General features: G+C 42.4%; 1 protein-coding gene across 4 annotated transcripts in view; it reads right to left on the bottom strand.

The window, feature by feature from the left end:
• HDAC10 (histone deacetylase 10) overlaps nt 1-20,688 on the bottom strand; it is a 62,719-nt gene extending 42,031 nt beyond the window's left edge. Inside the window, exons 1-3 of one of the 4 annotated variants that reach the window (XM_083182879.1) lie at nt 20,534-20,688; nt 18,168-18,324; nt 16,318-16,388 (exon numbers count right to left, since the gene is read on the bottom strand). The gene's annotated coding sequence lies outside the window, so the exon portion shown is untranslated. The remainder of the gene's footprint in view (nt 1-16,317; nt 16,389-18,167; nt 18,325-20,533) is intronic. The other 3 variants (XM_083182881.1, XM_083182878.1, XM_083182880.1) reach the window with 3 other exon arrangements.
• Between the last annotated feature and the right edge of the window lie 372 nt (nt 20,689-21,060).

The following is a 21,060-nucleotide window of genomic DNA, read 5'->3' as shown; positions in this document are numbered from 1 at the left end:
TTAATAAATCAGATACAATGAAAAATATAGGTGACAATACAATTGTGGAGGATGCCTGTGTTCTATACCCCTTAAACATTGCAAAGCCAGGTCATACCTGGGTAAGCGGGTTTTCACATTAAACCCGGGTCACCCATTACACAGAGGGTGACCCAGGATTACCGATTCTTATAACCTGGGTCAAATTGCTGGGTTGGTCGACCCGGGTTATTATCTGTGGTGCTTTCACAACGCACCTTGAGTCCATATGTCACCAACTCGGCAATAACCCAGGTCCGAGGTGTATTGTACAAGGGGTACTAGAGTGACACATTTACAGTAGACCTGAGATTACCTATTTTAATAGGGTATGGGTCACCGGGCCGACAAAAATTAGGTCGACAGTCATAAGGTTGACCACTATAGGTCGATATTGTCATTAGATCAACATCAGTTTTTCATTTTATTGTGTCTTCGTCGATCTGAGTTGACATGAAGAATGTATAAGTGTACCGCTTTGTTCGCTTCACTCAGTACACTATTGAAAAACCACCTTATTTTGAAAAGAAAATGAAAAACTTGTGTCAACCCTTTTTTATTTCAACCTATAGTGGTCGACCAAATGACTGTTGACCTATTGCTTGTAGACCTAGTCCCTTCCCATTCCTTTTAATACACCTCTCCATGAGGCTGTGAATTGTTAACAATCTAGTGCTGTTGCAACAGCACAGCGTGGGCATCACCTATGATTTTCCCCTAATTGATTTAAAAGTCAAAAGACAGGTGGTACAAATCAGGGCTTAATGTAACAGCATACTTGCCTACTCTCGCAGAACGTCTAGGAAATTCTAAATATCAGAAACCTCCCAGGCTCCCAAGTGAGTAGGCCAGACTCCTAGATCCCTTCAACTACCACAGTGAAGTAGCAGGTGCAGGAGCTTGATGATGCAATTTGCGGCATTATGCAGCAGGGGTAGGGATACGAAGGAATTCTAATAATGTAATATCCAAAGCCGGTCGGAAGGTTTAAGGCGCAGAACCAGCAAGAACCTCTCTCCAGGAAGAGTAAACAGAATGCCCTAGCATAGGATGTCAAGTGTAGCCAAAATATAGTGTTTGATTGTAGATGTAAAGAAAGTTATTTAACAGTATCCTGGGCTGTCATACTGAACTGCACACCAAAGAAACTGAAAAAAGGATTACAGGATCAGGAAACTCAGACAATCAAGGGTATAATTGCTGACTACACATGGCCTCACATCAACCCAGGAACACTGACAAATATGTTCTCCACACCTCCAAACATGACCCTATCCAAGAGGAACACAATGCTCTTTGTTCCTGGACTTCCCTCTTAACCCCTTCCTGACAGAGCCAGTTTTTGCGTTCCTGACAGAGCCCTTTTTTTCAAATCTGACATGTCTCACTTAAGTGGGGATAACTTTTTTTTGCTTTTACTTATCCCAGTGATTTTGAGATTGTTTTTTCGTGACACATTGTACTTCAAATTAGTGGTAAATTTGGGTCGATACAGTCTGTGTTTTTTTGTGAAAAATACCAAAATATCGTGAAAAAATGGAAAATTTAGCGATTTGCAAAATGTTAAATTTTCTGCTTGTGAGACAAATAATCTTACCACTCAAAATAGTGAATAACTAACATAGACCATATGTCTACTTTATGTTGACATCATTATTTCAACTTCCTTTTAATTTTTTGGGACACTAGGAGGCTTACAATATGAATAGCAAATTCTCAAATTTTCAAGAAAATTTCAAACACTGATTTTTTTAGGGACCAGTTCAGTTCTGATGTAACTTTGAGGGACTTGTATGTGAGACACCCCCATAAATGATGCCATTTCAAAAACTGCACCCCTCACAGTATTCAAAACAGCATTTTGGAAGTTTGTTAACCCTTTAGGTGTTTCACAGGAATTAAAACAAAGTGTAGGTGAAATTTCAAAATTTCTTTTTTTTTGCAGATTTGCAATTTTAATACATTTTTATAAGGAACACAGTACATTTTACTAGAGAAATGTGACTAAAAATTGATTCCCCCAATTCTTTTGTTTTCATAAATATCCTATATGTGGCCCTAGTGTGCACGGTGACCAAACCACAGGCTTCATAATAGAAGGAGCACCTACTTGATTTTGGAGCCTCCTTTTTATGAGATTATTTTTTAGGCACCATGTAGGTTTCAAGGCACCATAAGATGCTAAAAGTTAGGAACCCCCCCACAAGTGACCCCATTTTGCAAACTACACCCCTCAGGGAATTCATCTAGGGGTATAGTGTACATTTCAAACCCCCAGGGGTTTCACCAATTGTGGTACAACTGGGCAGTGAAAATGAAAAATTATTTTTTTTACACAAAAATGCAGTTCTGGCTCCAAATTTGTCATTTTCAGAAGGTATGAAGGAGACAAAGCACCCCAAAATCTGTGCCCCAATTTCTCCCGAGTACGGCAATGCCTCACATGTGACCAAAAAATACCAGTTGGGTGCATGGCAGGACTCAGAAGGGAAGGAGTGATTTTTGGATTTTGCAGCTCAGATTCTGGTGGAATTTTGGTGGGTGCTATGTCGCATTAGCAAGACCCCCCAAGCACCAATACAGTGGAACCCCCCCACAAGTCACCCCATTTTGCAAACTACACCCCTCAGGGAATTCATCTAGGGGTATAGTGTACATTTCAAACCCCCAGGGGTTTCACCAATTTTGATACAAGTGGGCAGTGAAAATGAAAAATTACATTTTTTTACACAAAAATGCAGTTCTGGCTCAAAATTTTTCATTTTCAGAAGGTATGAAGGAGAAAAAGCACCCCAAAATCTGTGCCCCAATTTCTCCCGAGTACGGCAATGCCTCACATGTGACCAAAAAATACCAGTTGGGTGCATGGCAGGACTCAGAAGGGAAGGAGTGATTTTTGGATTTTGCAGCACAGATTCTGGTGGAATGAATGGTGGGTGCTATGTTGCACCAATACAGTGGAACCCCCCCACAAGTCACCCCATTTTGCAAAGTACACCCCTCAGGGAATTCATCTAGGGGTATAGTGTACATTTCAAACCCCCAGGGGTTTCACCAATTTTGATACAAGTGGGCAGTGAAAATGAAAAATTACATTTTTTTACACAAAAATGCAGTTCTGGCTCCAAATTTTTCATTTTCAGAAGGTATGAAGGAGACAAAGCACCCCAAAATCTGTGCCCCAATTTCTCCCGAGTACGGCAATGCCTCACATGTGACCAAAAAATACCAGTTGGGTGCATGGCAGGACTCAGAAGGGAAGGAGTGATTTTTGGATTTTGCAGCTCAGATTCTGGTGGAATTTTGGTGGGTGCTATGTTGCATTAGCAAGACCCCCCAAGCACCAATACAGTGGAACCCCCCCACAAGTGACCCCATTTTGCAAACTACACCCCTCAGGGAATTCATCTAGGGGTATAGTGTACATTTCAAACCCCCAGGGGTTTCACCAATTTTGATACAAGTGGGCAGTGAACATGAAAAATTACATTTTTTACACAAAAATGCAGTTCTGGCTCAAAATTTTTCATTTTCAGAAGGTATGAAGGAGAAAAAGCACCCCAAAATCTGTGCCCCAATTTCTCCCGAGTACGGCAATGCCTCACATGTGACCAAAAAATACCAGTTGGGTGCATGGCAGGACTCAAAAGGGAAGGAGTGATTTTTGGATTTTGCAGCTCAGATTCTGGTGGAATTTTGGTGGGTGCTATGTCGCATTAGCAAGACCCCCCAAGCACCAATACAGTGGAACCCCCCCACAAGTGACCCCATTTTGCAAACTACACCCCTCAGGGAATTCATCTAGGGGTATAGTGTACATTTCAAACCCCCAGGGGTTTCACCAATTTTGATACAAGTGGGCAGTGAAAAAGAAAAATTACATTTTTTACACAAAAATGCAGTTCTGGCTCAAAATTTTTCATTTTCAGAAGGTATGAAGGAGAAAAAGCACCCCAAAATCTGTGCCCCAATTTCTCCCGAGTACGGCAATGCCTCACATGTGACCAAAAAATACCAGTTGGGTGCATGGCAGGACTCAGAAGGGAAGGAGTGATTTTTGGATTTTGCAGCACAGATTCTGGTGGAATGAATGGTGGGTGCTATGTTGCACCAATACAGTGGAACCCCCCCACAAGTCACCCCATTTTGCAAACTACACCCCTCAGGGAATTCATCTAGGGGTATAGTGTACATTTAAAACCCCCAGGGGTTTCACCAATTTTGATACAAGTGGGCAGTGAAAATGAAAAATTACATTTTTTTACACAAAAATGCAGTTCTGGCTCAAAATTTTTCATTTTCAGAAGGAATGAAGGAGACAAAGCACCCCAAAATCTGTGCCCCAATTTCTCCCGAGTACGGCAATGCCTCATGTGTGACCAAAAAGTGGCAGGACTCAGAAGGGAAGGAGTGATATTTGGATTTTGCAGCACAAATTCTGGTGGAATGATGGTGGGTGCTATGTCGCATTAGCAAGACCCCCAAAGCACCAATACAGTGGAACCCCCCCACAAGTGACCCCATTTTGCAAACTACACCCCTCAGGGAATTCATCTAGGGGTATAGTGTACATTTCAAACCCCCAGGGGTTTCACCAATTTTGATACAAGTGGGCAGTGAACATGAAAAATTACATTTTTTTACACAAAAATGCAGTTCTGGCTCAAAATTTTTCATTTTCACAAGGAATGAAGGAGACAAAGCACCCCAAAATATGTGCCCCAATTTCTCCCGAGTACGGCAATGCCTCACATGTGACCAAAAAATACCAGTTGGGTGCATGGCAGGACTCAGAAGGGAAGGAGTGATTTTTGGATTTTGCGGCTCAGATTCTGGTGGAATGAATGGTGGGTGCTATGTGGCATTAGCAAGACCCCCGAAGCACGGTGAAATTATGAACCTAATATTCCATAGATGTGTGGTATATTTTAAAACACTCCTTTATACATAGGCCGGGTTTGTCGGGGCAAGTGTCACACTGGAAAATAGTTTGCTTTCTTATTCCCTTTTTATAGCAAACTTTGCACCTTTTTTGTGTCCTGCCCTTTTTTCCAGTGGAGGGGATTTCATCAGGAAAATGCTGCCCTGGTACAATACGGGGGCCAGTACTAGAAGTACTGGGGCCCTCTGCCTGCTGGTTCCCAAATATTAGGCCCTTTATGACTTCCTCTTGAAAGTGCATAAATGTCCCCCTCTGGCCGGTAGAACGGAATAGCACGTAAGCGTTATACAGTGCCATCTGGATGATATACACGGCCACCTTCTTGTACCAGATTTTTGTTTTCCGCAGGGCACTGTACGGCTTCAGTACCTGATCTGAAAGATCCACTCCGCCCATGTACCTATTGTAATCCAGGATACAATTAGGTTTTGAGGTGTGGGTACTGGTACCTCGTACAGGGACGGAGGTGGTACTGTCTCCGTGAATTGTTGTCAGTATAAGGACATCCCTCTTGTCCTTATATTTGACCAACAACATATTTTCGGTGCATATTCCCCTGCTTTCACCCCTTCTCATTACTTGGGCAATGTGCGTTTTTGGGAGGCCTCTTTGGTTCTTGCGCACAGTACCGCAAGCTGCTGTACCTCTTGAACCAAGGGCCTTAAACAGGGGGATGCTGGTGTAAAAGTTATCCACATAGAGGTGATAACCTTTATCCAGGAAGGGGTGCACTAAATCCCAGACAATTTTCCCACTAACACCTACGAGGGAGGGGGGGCATTCTGGCGGTTCAATTCTTGAATCCTTCCCTTCATAAACCCTAAACCTGTGGGTGTACCCTGAGGTGCTTTCACACAGTTTGTACATTTTTATGCCATACCTTGCCCTCTTACTGGGAAGGTACTGGCGGAATTTAACCCTTCCTTTAAAATGTATAAGGGACTCGTCGATACAAATAAATTTTTCAGGGATGTACACCTCTTCAAATTTGGCACTGAAATGATCAATGACCGGCCTGACTTTGAATAGCCGGTCAAAGGTGGGATCATCTCTGGGTGGGCACTGTGCATTATCGGTGTAATGTATAAATTTAAGAATTGTCTCAAATCGAGTCCGGGTCATGGCCATACGGTAAAATGGAGTACTGTACAGAACATCTGTACTCCAATATTGCCTAATTTCTGGCTTTTTTACTATGCCCATATGAAACACCAGACCCCAAAACGTCATCATCTCTACTGCATCTACAGGGGTCCACCTAGCAAATGATGACGTGGGGTTTTGAGCAATAAACTGCTGGGCATATAAATTAGTTTGGTCCACCATTAAATTTATAAAATCATCAGAGAAAAATAATTTGAAAAAGTCAATTTCTCTGAGACCTGTGGAATCAAATTGGATTCCTGGCATGGCCAAAAACTCAGGAACCTGGGGCTCAAAATTGTCTGGTGGTGGGGTCCATACGAGATCAATTATTGGGGGGGGGGTCTCAGCTGCTCTACGGGGGCGTCTTTGAGGGGGTCCCTCATCACCAGAGGAGGAAGAGGAGCTTAAGGCGAATCCTTCAAATTCCCCGCTTGCATCACTGGCTGTGTCAGAGTCAGAAGCAAGCAGGGCATATGCCTCCTCCGCTGAATACATTCTCCTGGATGACTGGGAGGACATTTGGGAGGACATTTGGGAGGACATTTGGGATGCCATTTTTATTTTTGTGTTACTGGTAGTGAAATGTTTCAACACGTGTATAGTGTAGGGGGGGGGGTACAAACTTTATTTCAATCCGGGGGGTATGTAGTGTGTAGTGTGTATGTGGTGCAGAAAAAAAAAAATACTTTATACCAATAAAAAAAAAAAAAATGAAGGGGTTAAAAATAAAAAATTTAAGGGGTTAAAAAAAAAAAAAAGGTCCTGCGCCAAAAATTGAGCACAGATGTTGGTCAGTAACGTCTGTCACTGAACAGCGCTCAAAGGCAACAGGAATTTGATCAAAAAAAAAAATATATAGATCAACCCTGTGCCGAAAAAGATGATCAGTGATGTACGTCACTGATCAGCGCACAGCGGCCACAGGACACCCACAAAATCACAGTGTGTGTAAAAAAAAAATTAAAAAAAGACCCCACAGCACACACACAAAAAAAAAAGGTGATCAGTGATGCGACACTGATTACCAGTGAGGTGCAGCAGGTGCACAACCTTTGGTGCAACTGACAGGTATATATAAAAAAAAAAAAACCTCTGTACCCCCAAAAAAGTTGCTGATCACCTCAGATATAGTGATCAGCACAAAAGGCGGGGGCAGCAGACAAAAAATTTAGCACTCTCTATCACTCTCTGTCACTATCTCTCTCTATCTCTCTATCTCTCACTATCTATCACTCTATGACACTGCAGCAGCAGCACTGACAGGTATATCTATATATAAAAAAAAAACTGCGCCCCCAAAAAGTTGCTGATCAGTTAATTTATACTGATCAGCACAAAAGGAGGGGGCAGCAGTCAGTTATATCAAAAATATATAGCACAATCTGTCACTATCTCTCTCTATCTCTCTCTCTCTATCTCTCTCTATCTCTCTATAACTATCACACTGCAGCAGCACAAAATATAGCACTCTGTCACTAGGCCTCTCTATCTATCTCTCTCTCTCTATCTCTCTCTATCTATAACTATATCACACTGCAGCAGCACAAAATATAGCACTCTCTGACACTATCTCTCTCTCTATCTCTCTCTATCTCTCTCTATCTCTCTATAACTATCACACTGCAGCAGCACAAAATATAGCACTCTCTGACACTATCTCTCTCTCTATCTCTCTCTATCTCTCTCTATCTCTCTCTATCTCTCTCTATCTCTCTCTATCTATCTCTCTCTATCTATCTCTCTCTATCTAGCTAGTACACTGCAGCAGCACAATTTCACAGGAAGGCACAAGTAGTAACAGGATCCAGGAAGCAGTGATGAAGCAGCGATCAGGTAAGTATGGAGCAAGCTATGGAGCAAGGTTCTGGTCAGTATGGCGGCAGGGAGGTACGGTGACCGCACTGCACGCTATTCCAGACCGGAATGGCGTCTGCAGTGCAGTCACCGTTAGTTTAAATCCCCCTCCTTGGCTGTGATTGGTCCGTCGGTCCGACGAACCAATCACGGCCTTTGGGGGCGGGCGGGGTGCGGTGGGGTGACACCAGTGTCACCCTTACACCCCGCGGTGATTGGTGCTGTACTTTACAGCACCAATCACCTCTGATCCCGTGTCACCGGCGAACGTTATTCGCCGGTGACACAGGAAAACGCTGTAATTGGCTGTTCACACTGAACAGCCAATCACAGCGATCGCCGACGGGGGGGCGGCATCGCAGCCCCCCCTGGGCATGCACGGACATGTCTGCTGTCAGGGACAGCAGACATGTTGAAACTGTCACCGCGTCTATAGACGCGGTGACAGTTAAATGCCATGACGTACATTTACGCCATGTGTCGGGAAGTACTTCCCGACCATGACGTAAATGTACGTCAAATGTCGGGAAGGGGTTAATGTATTTATTTTTATTTATTAACAGTTTCTTATATAGCGCAGCATATTCCGCTGTGCTTTACAAAGGAGACAATGATACAATGAACTGGGTATTTACAGACCGTCAAAGGTATGAGGGCCCTGCTCGCAAGGGGGGGTGGGGGGTGTGATTCGGCCGCCACGCCGCTCCGCTCTCCGCTCCAGGGGGGGGGGGGGGAATTCAGCCGCTGCTCCGCTCCACGGGGGGAGTTGCAGGGGTAGGGTGCCGGGGTGCCCGGTGAAGCCGCAGCGTCACTCCAGGGGGGGGGGGGGAGATGCGGCAGCGGTGGTGAGATAGAGAGACAGAGGGTGACAGGAAAGGGTGACTGAGAAAGGCAGTAGATGAAAGGAAGACCACACACTCCTAATGCAGACCATAAGCTAATTACTCCCTCCCATAATGCAAACCATAAGCTAATGACCCCCCCACCCTCCTACTGCAGTCCACAGTCTATTAACCAATCACATTTTATGCAGACCAGTTTCATTAAACCCCCCCCCCCCTCTCACACACACTAATGACCTTAACCCCAAATGCAGACTATACTTTAATGACACCCAGATCCTTTTTTGGTGAAGACTTAGGTCACCGGCCAGTCTACACCCTAAACTGCCTATGGATTGCAGAAGCCAACTCAGGTAATAATGATGCCATACACAAATATGTATGCAAATGCAAATCTTGGTTAGCGCGTACACAGTAAGGGTTTCTTTAAGCCCCCAAAACACTTGCTGATGATCCCCCCTGGCGCCGATATTGATGCCATTCGGGACTCGGTGGGGGGAGGCAAACATCGGCAAGTTCATACACACTTGTGTAGGTTCAGAGGTGAGTGACGGCCGTGCTGCTACATCGCCGTCGTTAATGAGGATCTTCCTCGACCGGACATGCTGGATGATTGACAGGGTCCTTAACGGCACGTGGGAGTGTACACACTAGGAAATATTGTCCACATGGATCGCTCACACCGTCCAAATGCGGTAAGACGCCGAGCTAACGGACCGCGAGTGGATGTTTCATGTGAACATTTACCCCATCTGTGGGAACCTCCCCCATCCTCCGATGGTCGCCGACCATCAAATGACGGACCGAGCGGTCAGACAGCTCAGAGTGCTGCAGACCACTCGGACATTTCTCAGTGCGAAAGAAGGCATATGGGCGGGCAGCTGGCATCCGGCTATGTCAGCTGTCCGCCCCCCACAAGAGCATCACGGCCGGATTACCATACGTACGTCCATGAAACGCTGGGCGTACGCATATGGTAATGAGCCCAAACTGCCTTTCACGCCCCTCTCCACCCCCTGCTCAGATTGTTTCGACCGATCGTTTTCTGTACGGAATTCACGCGGCATTCGGACTTGCGCCGCATTCGCACATGCGCAGAAATGCCTCTGCATATGCGCAAACACAATACATCAGCCGTCCGACCGAACACGCAGACGTCCGACTCAATCAGAATAAGGGCCATAGTCTGTATGGATCTTTAGACTCAAAAGCAATGGCAAATAATCGCCCAGTTGCACAAATACCACCTATAAATCAGGCCTGTGGTAGGACTATTCACACTTTGATTAATTAGCTCCTTTCATGAAACAATAATTTGTATTTTTAGGACTTGCCTAGATTTTCCTGCCAGTTCTTCATAAATAAATTCATTGGTTTAGCTGGCAACGTGCCTGAGTTCAGATCATTTTACACAAACATCATGGGTTCTTCTTTCCTGCCAGTTATTCTACAGTAATTCTTGGCAATGTGCCTATTTGAACACATCTCTGAGATTGAAATTGTACACTTTTATAGTGTGTGTGTGTGTGTGTGTGTGTGTGTGTGTGTGTGTGTGTGTGTGTGTGTGTGTGTGTGTGGATATTAGTATAACAGAATGTCCAAATGCGGTATATAAAGTTTGCATATATAAATTTGATTTATAATACCGAATGTTTCCTTTTTATCCTCAACTCCATTGAATATTTTCTTTCTGAATAGAACTGACACATATTGAGAAATATTTCTGAGATAGTTTATTTTTACCTGTCAATGCTAACATGTTAGTACAGTAGATTACTGTAATTCATAATGTAATAAACAAGCATATGATAAAAAAAAAAAAAAAAAAAAAAAATTTGAAAACACAATATATTTTTTAAACCGTAAAATTTATTTTCCATTGTTCAAAGCCAACTGAATGTAAATCTCTGTGTTGAGTAAATAAAGATCTACATATACACCCCAACATAGATTTTATTCTCAGTAAAGGCAGCATAAAGGGAGAAGGGCATTGACACACTGTTGGTACAACCACCGTAGTGAGATTCATAGACAGAGGGCTAGCATGACATTGTCATATTCATTGGGGTTGGCCTCTATTCTGACAAACGTCTCCATTGAGTCATACAGCATCTCCTTCTAATGTTCACATTTTGAATTAAGTATTTTTTATTGCATTTTTCAAAAAGAACAGTTTGCATATTAGAATAAGCAAAATTTTGAACGTACCTAGGATAATATATGTATAAAGAAAGGTTAGACAGAACTGACTCCCTTTTCCATTATAACTAAAACATATATGCCCGAAGGCGCCATTCGGGATAGTGATTTTCAATTATCCTACAAGCCCATAAAGGAGAAACGTATCAGAAAATAATCATCTGTCAGAAACCCTATTCTAAACCCGCTAACACCCAGAAACCCAAAGCAAACCTCCCAGATAACCCCCCACCCTGTACAACCCACCCCCAACTGAGGCGTACCTGGATCCCATTAACTACCCCTATACCTTACCTAAACTATACTAATCTTACCAAACTCCCTCCATCCCTCCCTCTCTCCCTCCCCCCCCCCCCACGCACACATGCACGTACACACACACACACACACACACACACAGTCAAAGAATATTTAAAACTATGGACTAGCTGGGGTGATATATTAACAATATATTAGCTAGGATAAACCTGACCTTCCCACCAACGTAAGGATATGAAGTACCTTAATAAACTAGAATAATTGTATATTATAAACAACCCAGTTTCAGGAGTTCAGAGGAGCCCAAAGTAAAGGACCCGGGACTAAGGTCATCAGCGTACAAAATGAAAATAAAAACGTATAAAAATAAAATTAGCGCCATCCCTCCCTCAGCAAATACAGCAGCTTGTCATTTATCGTACATATATCTGTGGGGGAAAATTGCGTATATTACAGAAGTAAAGAAAAATGTAACAGCGAAATGCACAGTAATATGAAAAAGACACAGCAATATACATAAAAAAAAACCACAGAAAACATCTAAGGTTCCTATGCGACCCGGAATGCTAATCTGGACAGTTCTTGAAATTATGAAGGAACCTAGGAGCAGGAAACAGGAATACACTAAAATTGTCCAACATAGCCCCCATGTACGGATAATAGAGCAGTGGACTACGTAAGCCCAGTGGAAGTTACATACGTATAGCCAGGATATATTCGCAATAATACAATATAAAGATTAAATTCAGTATAGAGTGCAAAAGTAAGGAAAATAACATAAGGAAAATACAGAAAAAGCATCTCAAATTATAATGACACACAACATTAATCCGGCCAATTCTCAATCAGCTGAAAAAGCACTATTTTTTCCGTATCCCATCCCCAGGCTTTCGAGGAGAAACCCGATAACATCCAGAATATTTGAACATCAAAGTCCAGAATCTAGTCTGTTCCATCAGCAGCAAAGAAGGGTTTTTTGTGGTGGATCTTAACTACCTTATCTCCAGACATTCGAGAAGAAATAGGAAAACATCCATAATATTGAAGGATCAAGTTCCAGAATCTAGAAATTCCCATCAATAATAAAAATGAAGGCTTTAGGTGGATCCCAACGGCCTTAAGGCATTCAGCTCGTAGTCCCAGAGGTAGGCAGGACCGTATGAGAGTACACATCTAGAGTATGGACCAGTGTAGTAGTTGCAGGAGCTACAGGTATAATAGTAACAGGCAGATCTCCTTTATCATCCTTGGCACACTGCACAGGAGTGGTGGCATATGCCAGGGTACCATCTTGCATGCCAGCAATCTGGTGGAGAAGTCTATTAGTAGAGGCATGAATGGCCCTTAGTATTAATTGAACAGAGGACTCCATGTTCCTTCAGCAGAAGAATGGAAAACTGGGGTGGCTTGCACACCCCACAATTTGCAAAGGAGACAGTCAGCCACAGATCCAATGCCCACAATATTGCACAGCCTAAAGCGAGCCCCGCGAGGGGACGGTATTCTGTGTCCGCTCGCCACGCTTCGGGCTCGGTGGCTCGCTACAGGTTTATATCCAACTCCATGCCCACTTGGATAGTAGGGGTATGAAAAGGACCCCTTTTCCCATTGAATTCCATGTTAAAATGGACTCAGTCCATTTTAACATTGAATCCTATGAAAAAATCGGGTCCATCGCATTGCATGCGATATGGTCGGCTGCGATGCGATGGAGCCGATTTCAAAATCGGCAGCCCAGTTACTACATAAGTACCAAATTATGTTGTATCACCACAACAAGGCTAGAATAAGCTGTAATTGATGATACTTTACAGGAGATGCAGGATAGTTTAGAATATATACCCTCCAATCTATAAGCCAAGGTCAGCTTAACAGGACCGTGGCACTCTTGCTGCTCTATAAGCGCCGTCCAGATCTAAGATGGCGGTAGATGTATCCCCCTATTTGTCCAGCTGCAGCAGCACCGGAGGTGAGCGTTGCCTCCCTCCGAGCAGTCCCCCACACCAGGCAGGGACTGCACGTGCCTAGACGTATAAAGTCTATATACGATAATTCTGGTATACTTGCAGTGAAACGGTTGTTGCAATCTGAGGGTGATTTCACTGATGTATATATTGAATTTTTACTGAATTTACTAACGTTTGTTCTAACAAAGAACTATTTCCTTTTTGATATCCAGATATTATCTGCAACAACTTGGTTGTGCAATGGGGTCCTCTGTGGCCCCAAGTCACGCTAACTGTTTCATGTTCATGGTGGAGGAGGATATATTTTTTTTAGATAGATCTATCAGCTCCCAGATTTTATTTTATACCCGCTTTATTGATGATTTATTCCTTATATGAACAGTCAATAGAGAGTCGCTTGTCTCTTGGATCAATGTTCATAATTCCTCAAATAATCCGTTCAAATTCACCATGAACCAGAATCAAAGTTAAATCTATTTCTTGGATGTATTGGTTAAATGTGAGTCAAGAACTCAGTCATAAAAACTAGTGTCTATATGAAATAAAAACCGGTTAGAAATTCATTGTTACACAGAGCTAGTCATTCAGAGAGATTGAAGCTTGGTTTACCATTCTCGCTTTGGAAAAATAAGAAAGGACCCATTCCTTTCTAAACCCAAGATGGGATGTATTAGATGTGCATGTGTGACATGCAAGTATCTAATACCAGGGGACTTATTTTATCATCCACACTCTGGAAAATAATACAAAATTAGACATCGCCTAGATTGTAATTCTACGCATGTCATTTATCAAATTATGTGTCCGTGTGGTTTGACTTACATTGGGAAGACCCAATGTAAGTTTAAGGAAAGAATGGCGGCCCACAGGTCTGCGATCCGTGCCACAATTGAAAGTGGCACGAGTGAAGAGCCTATGGCTTGCCATTTTGTTGAGAAAAAGCATTCAATCAAGTACAGAATGATCAACCAAATCCCACCTATGAGAAGGGGTGGTGATAGGAATCAGGCATTAAAAAAAGAGATAATTACTGGATTCATCAATTAGATGTAATTAGTCCAAAAAGGGTTACATAAAAATAAATCATTTGCGTGTTTTTTATAGACATGCTGATGACATTTGATATCTAGGTACTGTCTTATACCTGTGATTTGCTAACATTGTAAGTTTGTGACCCACAATCTGCAGCAATATATTATACTGTGTACTGTAATTGCATTGAAACATTGGACAAATATTCTTCATGCTTTTTCTCCTCTAGTGACGCCTTGTTCCATTGTATTGTATGGTGATGGGTACTTTGCACTTTGATCTCTAGCGCAGAGTGCGCGATGACGTCAGTGCTGAGTCCCGGAGTGAAGCCCCGCCCCTTGAAGTAGTGGCCGGAGGCGGGAACTGGCATCCACAACACAAGGGTGATTACCCTTATTTAAGGTGAGCACTTTAAATGTATTCTTTATATCCTGAAGACGCTAATAAAGTTAGCGAAACGTTGATAAGCAATCTCAGACTACAGCTATCTTCTTTTGATGAGACGTGAGTGCCGCACCCTGAATGAATATATTGGCAGTTGGAGCTGTTTGTGAAGGCACCCATTCAGAGTAATCACTTGGTCGTGTGAGTGCCGGACACTATGCAAATATGATTGATAGATAGATAGAACAAAAATTCTGCGGCACTCAATGGGTCTTTTCAATTAGTTGTATTAGCAGACATCAAAATCAAAACATATACATGGGATAAATGGGCTGACGTTTCAATGCCGCTAAGGCAGTGGTTCCCAAACTGTGCGCCTAGGCTCCCTGGGGTGCCTCGGGACACTTGCAGGGGTGCCTCGGGTTGGTCGTCCAGGACCAATTCAAATTATTTATGATCAATTATTTCTGCACAAAACCAGTGCTGGTGGCTGCCAATCATAAAATGTGTACAATCAGAAGCAAATCCTGTCCTTTACCACATAACTGAACCTAAGAAGCACATATAAACACAACCTACTTAATTTGATATATATTTTTTGGGGCCTAGGGGTGCCTTGGAAAAATTCTGATACTCTAGGGTGCCGCGACTAGAAAAAGATTGGGAACCCCTGCGCTAAGGCATTTTCCTCAAGGGCCCATGTACTGTAACAGATAGACAAACAGAGTATATGACATGTAATGTCTTTTATACATACCTCTCCTGTTCAGAGCGGGAGCCGGAGTGAGCGTGGAGTCCACGCCCGCGTCTCAGTGAGCGTGTCTTCCACTGATGACGTCAACCCGCACGCTTTCCCGTTCACGTGTCTCCAAACGGAGGTGTCGCCATGGATACAGGGATCTAGCTGCTGGTCCGCCTCTCGCCAGGCCTCCTGCTCTGGAGAGGCGGACCGGCAGCTAGATCCTACTTGAAAGGCACCGAAGTAGCTGCTGCTTGGTTCATACACCCTGTGAGTGCCGATTCTACCCTGTCTACTATATGACCACATAACGACAGATGGGATTCAATGTCGCACCTGCCAATGGGCACAAAGGGGGCTTGGCCACGAAAATGGCCGTGGATTGTCAATCTGCGGCATGGATCACGACAATCCACGCCCGTTATCGGCAGTCGGGCCCGTTCTGCCATGATCCTGCATCAATGCTGTCAATAATGACAGCATTGAATAGGGAGCTGCCGCTATTTCCCACGTCGGAAATAGCAGCGGCACATTGCATACCCCCCCCCCCCAAGTGCGGTTTATTAGAACCTTTAAGCTGCAGTGTTGTGCTGTCTTCTGATTCATTCGTGGAGTGGGAGAACCAGTTTTCTATGTATTCCAGCAATGGCAAGCAGACTCATTTTGCTCTAATCGTGGGTAGTGCCAGTCCGTTGCTCTAATCATGGGTATTGCCGGTCCGTTGCGCTCTATATATATATATATATACACACACACACATCCACATATAAATGGTTTATCGGGAAAATAGCTTCCAACTGTTTGCAACATTGAGAGGTTAATATGCATATTTCATAATGTCATTTGTGGGACAGAATCTTCCATATCCAAAATGCTTGGGACCAGAAGTATTTTGGATATAATTTTTTTTCTTTATTTTGGAATATGTATGCATACCTTATAGCAGGGGTTCCCAATCTTTTTTGAATCACGGCACTCTAGAGTATCAGAGTTTTCTCACAGCAGCCCTAGGCCAAAAAAAACAAAAGTTGAATAAATATGCAGTTAAGTATATTGTGTTTATATGCGATTCTTATGGTCAGTTATGTGGTGAGGGGCAGGATTTGCTTCTGATTGTACACATTTTATGATTGCCAGCTACCAGCACTGGTTTTGTCCTTAAATAATTGACCATAAATAATTTGAAATGGTCCTGGACCACTCTGCAAGTGTCCTGAGGCACCACGGCACACAGTTTGGGAACCAATGCCATATAGAGATATCTTGGGGATGGGACCCTAGCCTAATCACATGATGCATTTATATCTCATATAAACCTTATACGCAGCCGGAGGGGAATCTTATAGATTTTTTAAAACAATTATGTGCATGAAACAAAGTTGCACTGAACCATCAAGCAAAGGTGTTACTATCTCAGTCTTGCTTCAAAAATTACATCTTTCAGAATATTTTGGATATGGATATGGGAGAGACTCAACCTGTACATTATTATATCACTTTGAAATGTTTTTATAGAAGTAATGAATGTTATACTAAAGAGAATTCCATTCTCTTTGTAAAAAAAAAAAAATGTAACTGGCAATGTAATCAAGTATACAATATGTGACAACTTGTTAATGATGCAGTACACAATATCATAAATACAAGAACAGAAATCTGTTACATTGTACGTAATGAGAACACAGTGGTTGCCCGTCTCTATGATTCCATTTTAAAATCTGAATAGAAAAGTTTAAAGAAAATAAAACCAACTATAATGAAATTTCTTGCTCCACCTCGCCCCCTCCAGTGCAACCTCTTATGTAGGAACAGGTAAAGTCGTAGATCAACGAAGGCATTGTTGTCCACCATAGGGTAATATACCATGTAGCGTTAGAAAAAGATTTATGAATTTGGCATTTAATAGCAGTAAATATTGTTGCTATGTATCTATACCACATTTCTGAACCTTATCCTCCATTTCCAGTGTTGTCCCCACCCATTCCATTCTGAAGAGATACAATAATTTGACATTAAAACACGGACACGGTGGGAGGTTCAAGGTGTATCCATAACTACATGCTACTGTACTCTGTTATATCACTTTGAAAATGTAAAAGAGATCACTGCATAAAACCTCTGTAGAACTTGGAGTGGCAAATTTATTGTCACTTATAGATAACTGCTACTATGTGCACTATGAAAATGACATCAGAGTGGACCGAGTTATTTGAGACAGAATATGGTCACATGGTCACTTCAGCAGAACAAAAGGACTTGTAATCTATTAGTATATGTGTAACAGTACTGGAATGTTTTCATGCACTTGATACTGTAGTTGGCAAAAAGGCATATTTCCGGTCCTGATGTGATCACCCTGTATAGTATCTTCTGACAAACACAAAAGCCTTGTTTAATTAACATAGAATGATGAAAGCTAGCCAATAATGGCATAAATGATAAATGGCTTTATTGCAGGTTTTTCATGTTAAGTTCATTATTTATAAATTGTCAATTATAAAGAAAAAAGAGCAATAAATGTATAATATAATAATAATAATTTAATTGATTTAGCACTCTTTCTCCAATAGGACTCAAGGCAATTAACAAATTAATGTAATACAGTACAGAAACAATGAAGTACAGAAAATCTTTTCATAAACTATACTTAAAAGAATTACGGAAATGCTTGTTGAGCAACCCAGCATTTCAACCCGGGTAATAAGAGGGGTAGACCCGGGTCCCCTCTGTACAATGGACCGGGGTCCGGTTTGCTATGTGAAAGGGGTAGAAGTTGCTCAGTTTACCAATAGGGTGATTTGTTTCTGGTGAAGCAGCAGAAGTAAGTTGGGATGGGGGGGAACCTGCCGTGACAGACTTCGCTGCAGTAGGTCTACGAAAGCCAACAAAACAACCTTATTGGATCCACAGTGCAGACTTTGGAGTGACCCAGTATTTCTCAATCTAAAATAAAAAAATATATATAAATTTGGTTTTGCATCGTTTGTTTTTTTACTATTGCATTTTTTTTTATTCAAGATTTTTATACTGACAGAATCCCTGTTTTAAAGCCCACCACTGCTGACAATCCAAATAGGTTCTAGCTTGTATTATGTTACATGGTGTACCGTGTTATAGTTTGCGCTAGTTTGTATTAAGCTAGTGTGACTATATTGTTTGCAAAAATACCTTAAAAGCATTCCAACACCACATCAGCCCTATGTTGAAGTATTTTTTTTTTTTACTTTGTTCCCATCACTGCACATAGTGAACAGTTTGGGTGTGTGGAATCATTGGGTTGTTGGGAAACCAAATGTTTGTGAACTCAGGCCCTGATAGAAGTTTATGTATTATTATTTATTTACAGTTTCTTATATAGTGCAGCAGATTGCGTTGCGCTTTACAATTGTAGACAGTGATAAAACAAACTGGGTAACAACAGGCAGACTTGGGGGTTAGAGGGCCCTGCTGCAAGCTTACAATCTATAGGGACATAGGAGGGAAACACAAAGACAGGCACCAGTAATAGCATAGCAGTCCCACCAAGTTACAAGTCCAGAAGGGAAGCTATATAATACATAAGTGCCTCAGAGGGTTATACGTGTGGTACTTAAATATGATAAGCTTGACTGAAGAGGTGAGTTTTCAGGAAACGCTTGAAAGTTTGGAGGCTAGTAGAGAGTCTTATTGTGCGTGGAAGGGCATTCTACAGGGTGGAAACAGCCTGATGAAAGTCCTGTAATAGTGAATGGGAGCTTGTGATCCGTGCAGAAGAGAGACGTAAATTTTGTGCAGAGCGGAGTGGTCGAGATAGGTGACACTTTGTGAGAAGTAAAGAGATATATGCTGGTGCAGTATGGGTAACAGCTTTTTAAGCAATGTATTAGATGTAAAGTGATGCCAGTTGACCACCCTCTCAGGTTCTGGTGTCAAATTTGTGGGAAAGAAAAAGAAGAGTGGTCTGCACACTGATATATTGGGCCTTATTCGAGTTCACTCTTTCAGACAAAATCCTTCTTAGATGGACAAAACCATGTGCACTGCAGGGGGCAGATGTAACTTGTGCAGATCTAATTAGATTTGGGTGGGGTTTTACATCAAAGTGAGATCTATATTGCAGTGTTAAAATAAAGCAACCAGTATTTACCCTGCAAAGAATCACCAAAAAAATCACCAAATCTATTTCTATCTGCACGTTACATCTGCCCCCCTGCAGTGCACATGGTTTTGTCCATCTAAGAAGGATTTTGTCAGAAAGAGTGAACTCGAATAAGGCCCATTATGCCTTATAATCCCCAATCTGCTATATAGTTTTCACTTGTGGGGGTGCAGTCCCGGACAATCAAAGGGGTATACACAGTTCAAGAAAAGAAAAAAGGATTGCAAGTGTTGGATGCACGCCTTACGGTGCCCATACATGTTGCGATAAACAGTGTACAATGCAACATGTTATCGGGCGGATTGAATTGCTTCGGATCGCACGTGTGCGTTATGCATGCGATTGCGTGCGATGCAATCCACGGGCAGTACAAAAATTACAGCACATATTTTTTGTATTGTGCGATGCCCGCGGGAGCGTGCATGGAATCGCATTGCATGCTGTTTATTGCAACGTGTATGGGCACCTTTAGAACAACTTAATTGTTCTATATGGAATTTAACTAATATTTAACTGTTATTTTGGTTAAAATCCCTTTGTTTAATGAAACATTAAATGGAGTAGTATAAGGGTGAAATATAAAGGTTAAAATCACATACAGAAACAACACATATACATTGAGCTTAAGAAAAAAAGAAAAGGTGTTGATAGTGTTAAAATCACTGGCTTTTTCAAATGCCACTGAAAAATACTGTGAGTGTTTTAACAGGGGATTCAGGCAACAGTGTTTCATGACCTTATTGCTGTATTGCAGTTTTTATTCACTTTGCTCAAGATTTTTGGCACTGTGCCCAGAAAGAGAATTCTTACATGGATACAATTTAGTTTTTCAATTTAATTGTAATAAAGTGTATGTTGAAACTATATGGTGGATGACAGACAAACAGGAGCAAGGCTGAACGTGTGCGGCGCTACATATGTATGTGCAACACTCATAACATCCCTAGTATAACTGCGCCAATCAGTCAGACGGGACCATATATGACACATACACGGCACAGGCATGTTTCTGACCTTACTCGCATAGTATACTGGTCCCGGATCCCAGCTACCGCCGACTGCGTGACCCGCATCTATCATCTACTTCCGGGATCCGCCATCGACAGCTTCAAAGTCCCGCTCATGCAGGTACTTCCGGGAGCAGCAACCGGTTGTCTGGCAACTGAGCAGATTGTCGCTCTCAGCCAATGATCGTAGGGGGCGTGTGTGCATGCGTATACTACAGTACAGTCACACACAAACCTAGTCCCTGTCCCGCTGATTAGAGCAGTATCTAGATCCCCGACATGAACTTTTGTTCTTCTGACTGATGCTGTGTGGTACACGTATCTCCCATTTCTTAAAGTGAAACTGTTACCTTACTTCAACGTGCCACGATTTACACTTATATTACATATTAATGACCAATTAATTGTATTTTTCTCCTGTCTTTGTATAATGCATACCCTCCAACATGACCCATTCCATTAGGTCAGGGGTTCCCAATCTTTTTCTAATCACGGCACCCTAGACTATCAGAATTTTCTCAGGCACCCCTAGGC

Source organism: Crinia signifera, chromosome 4 (assembly GCF_055691185.1).
Source record: "Crinia signifera chromosome 4, ASM5569118v1, whole genome shotgun sequence".
Taxonomy (NCBI): Eukaryota; Metazoa; Chordata; class Amphibia; order Anura; family Myobatrachidae; genus Crinia; species Crinia signifera.
This window is presented reverse-complemented; position numbering and strand designations above follow the sequence as displayed.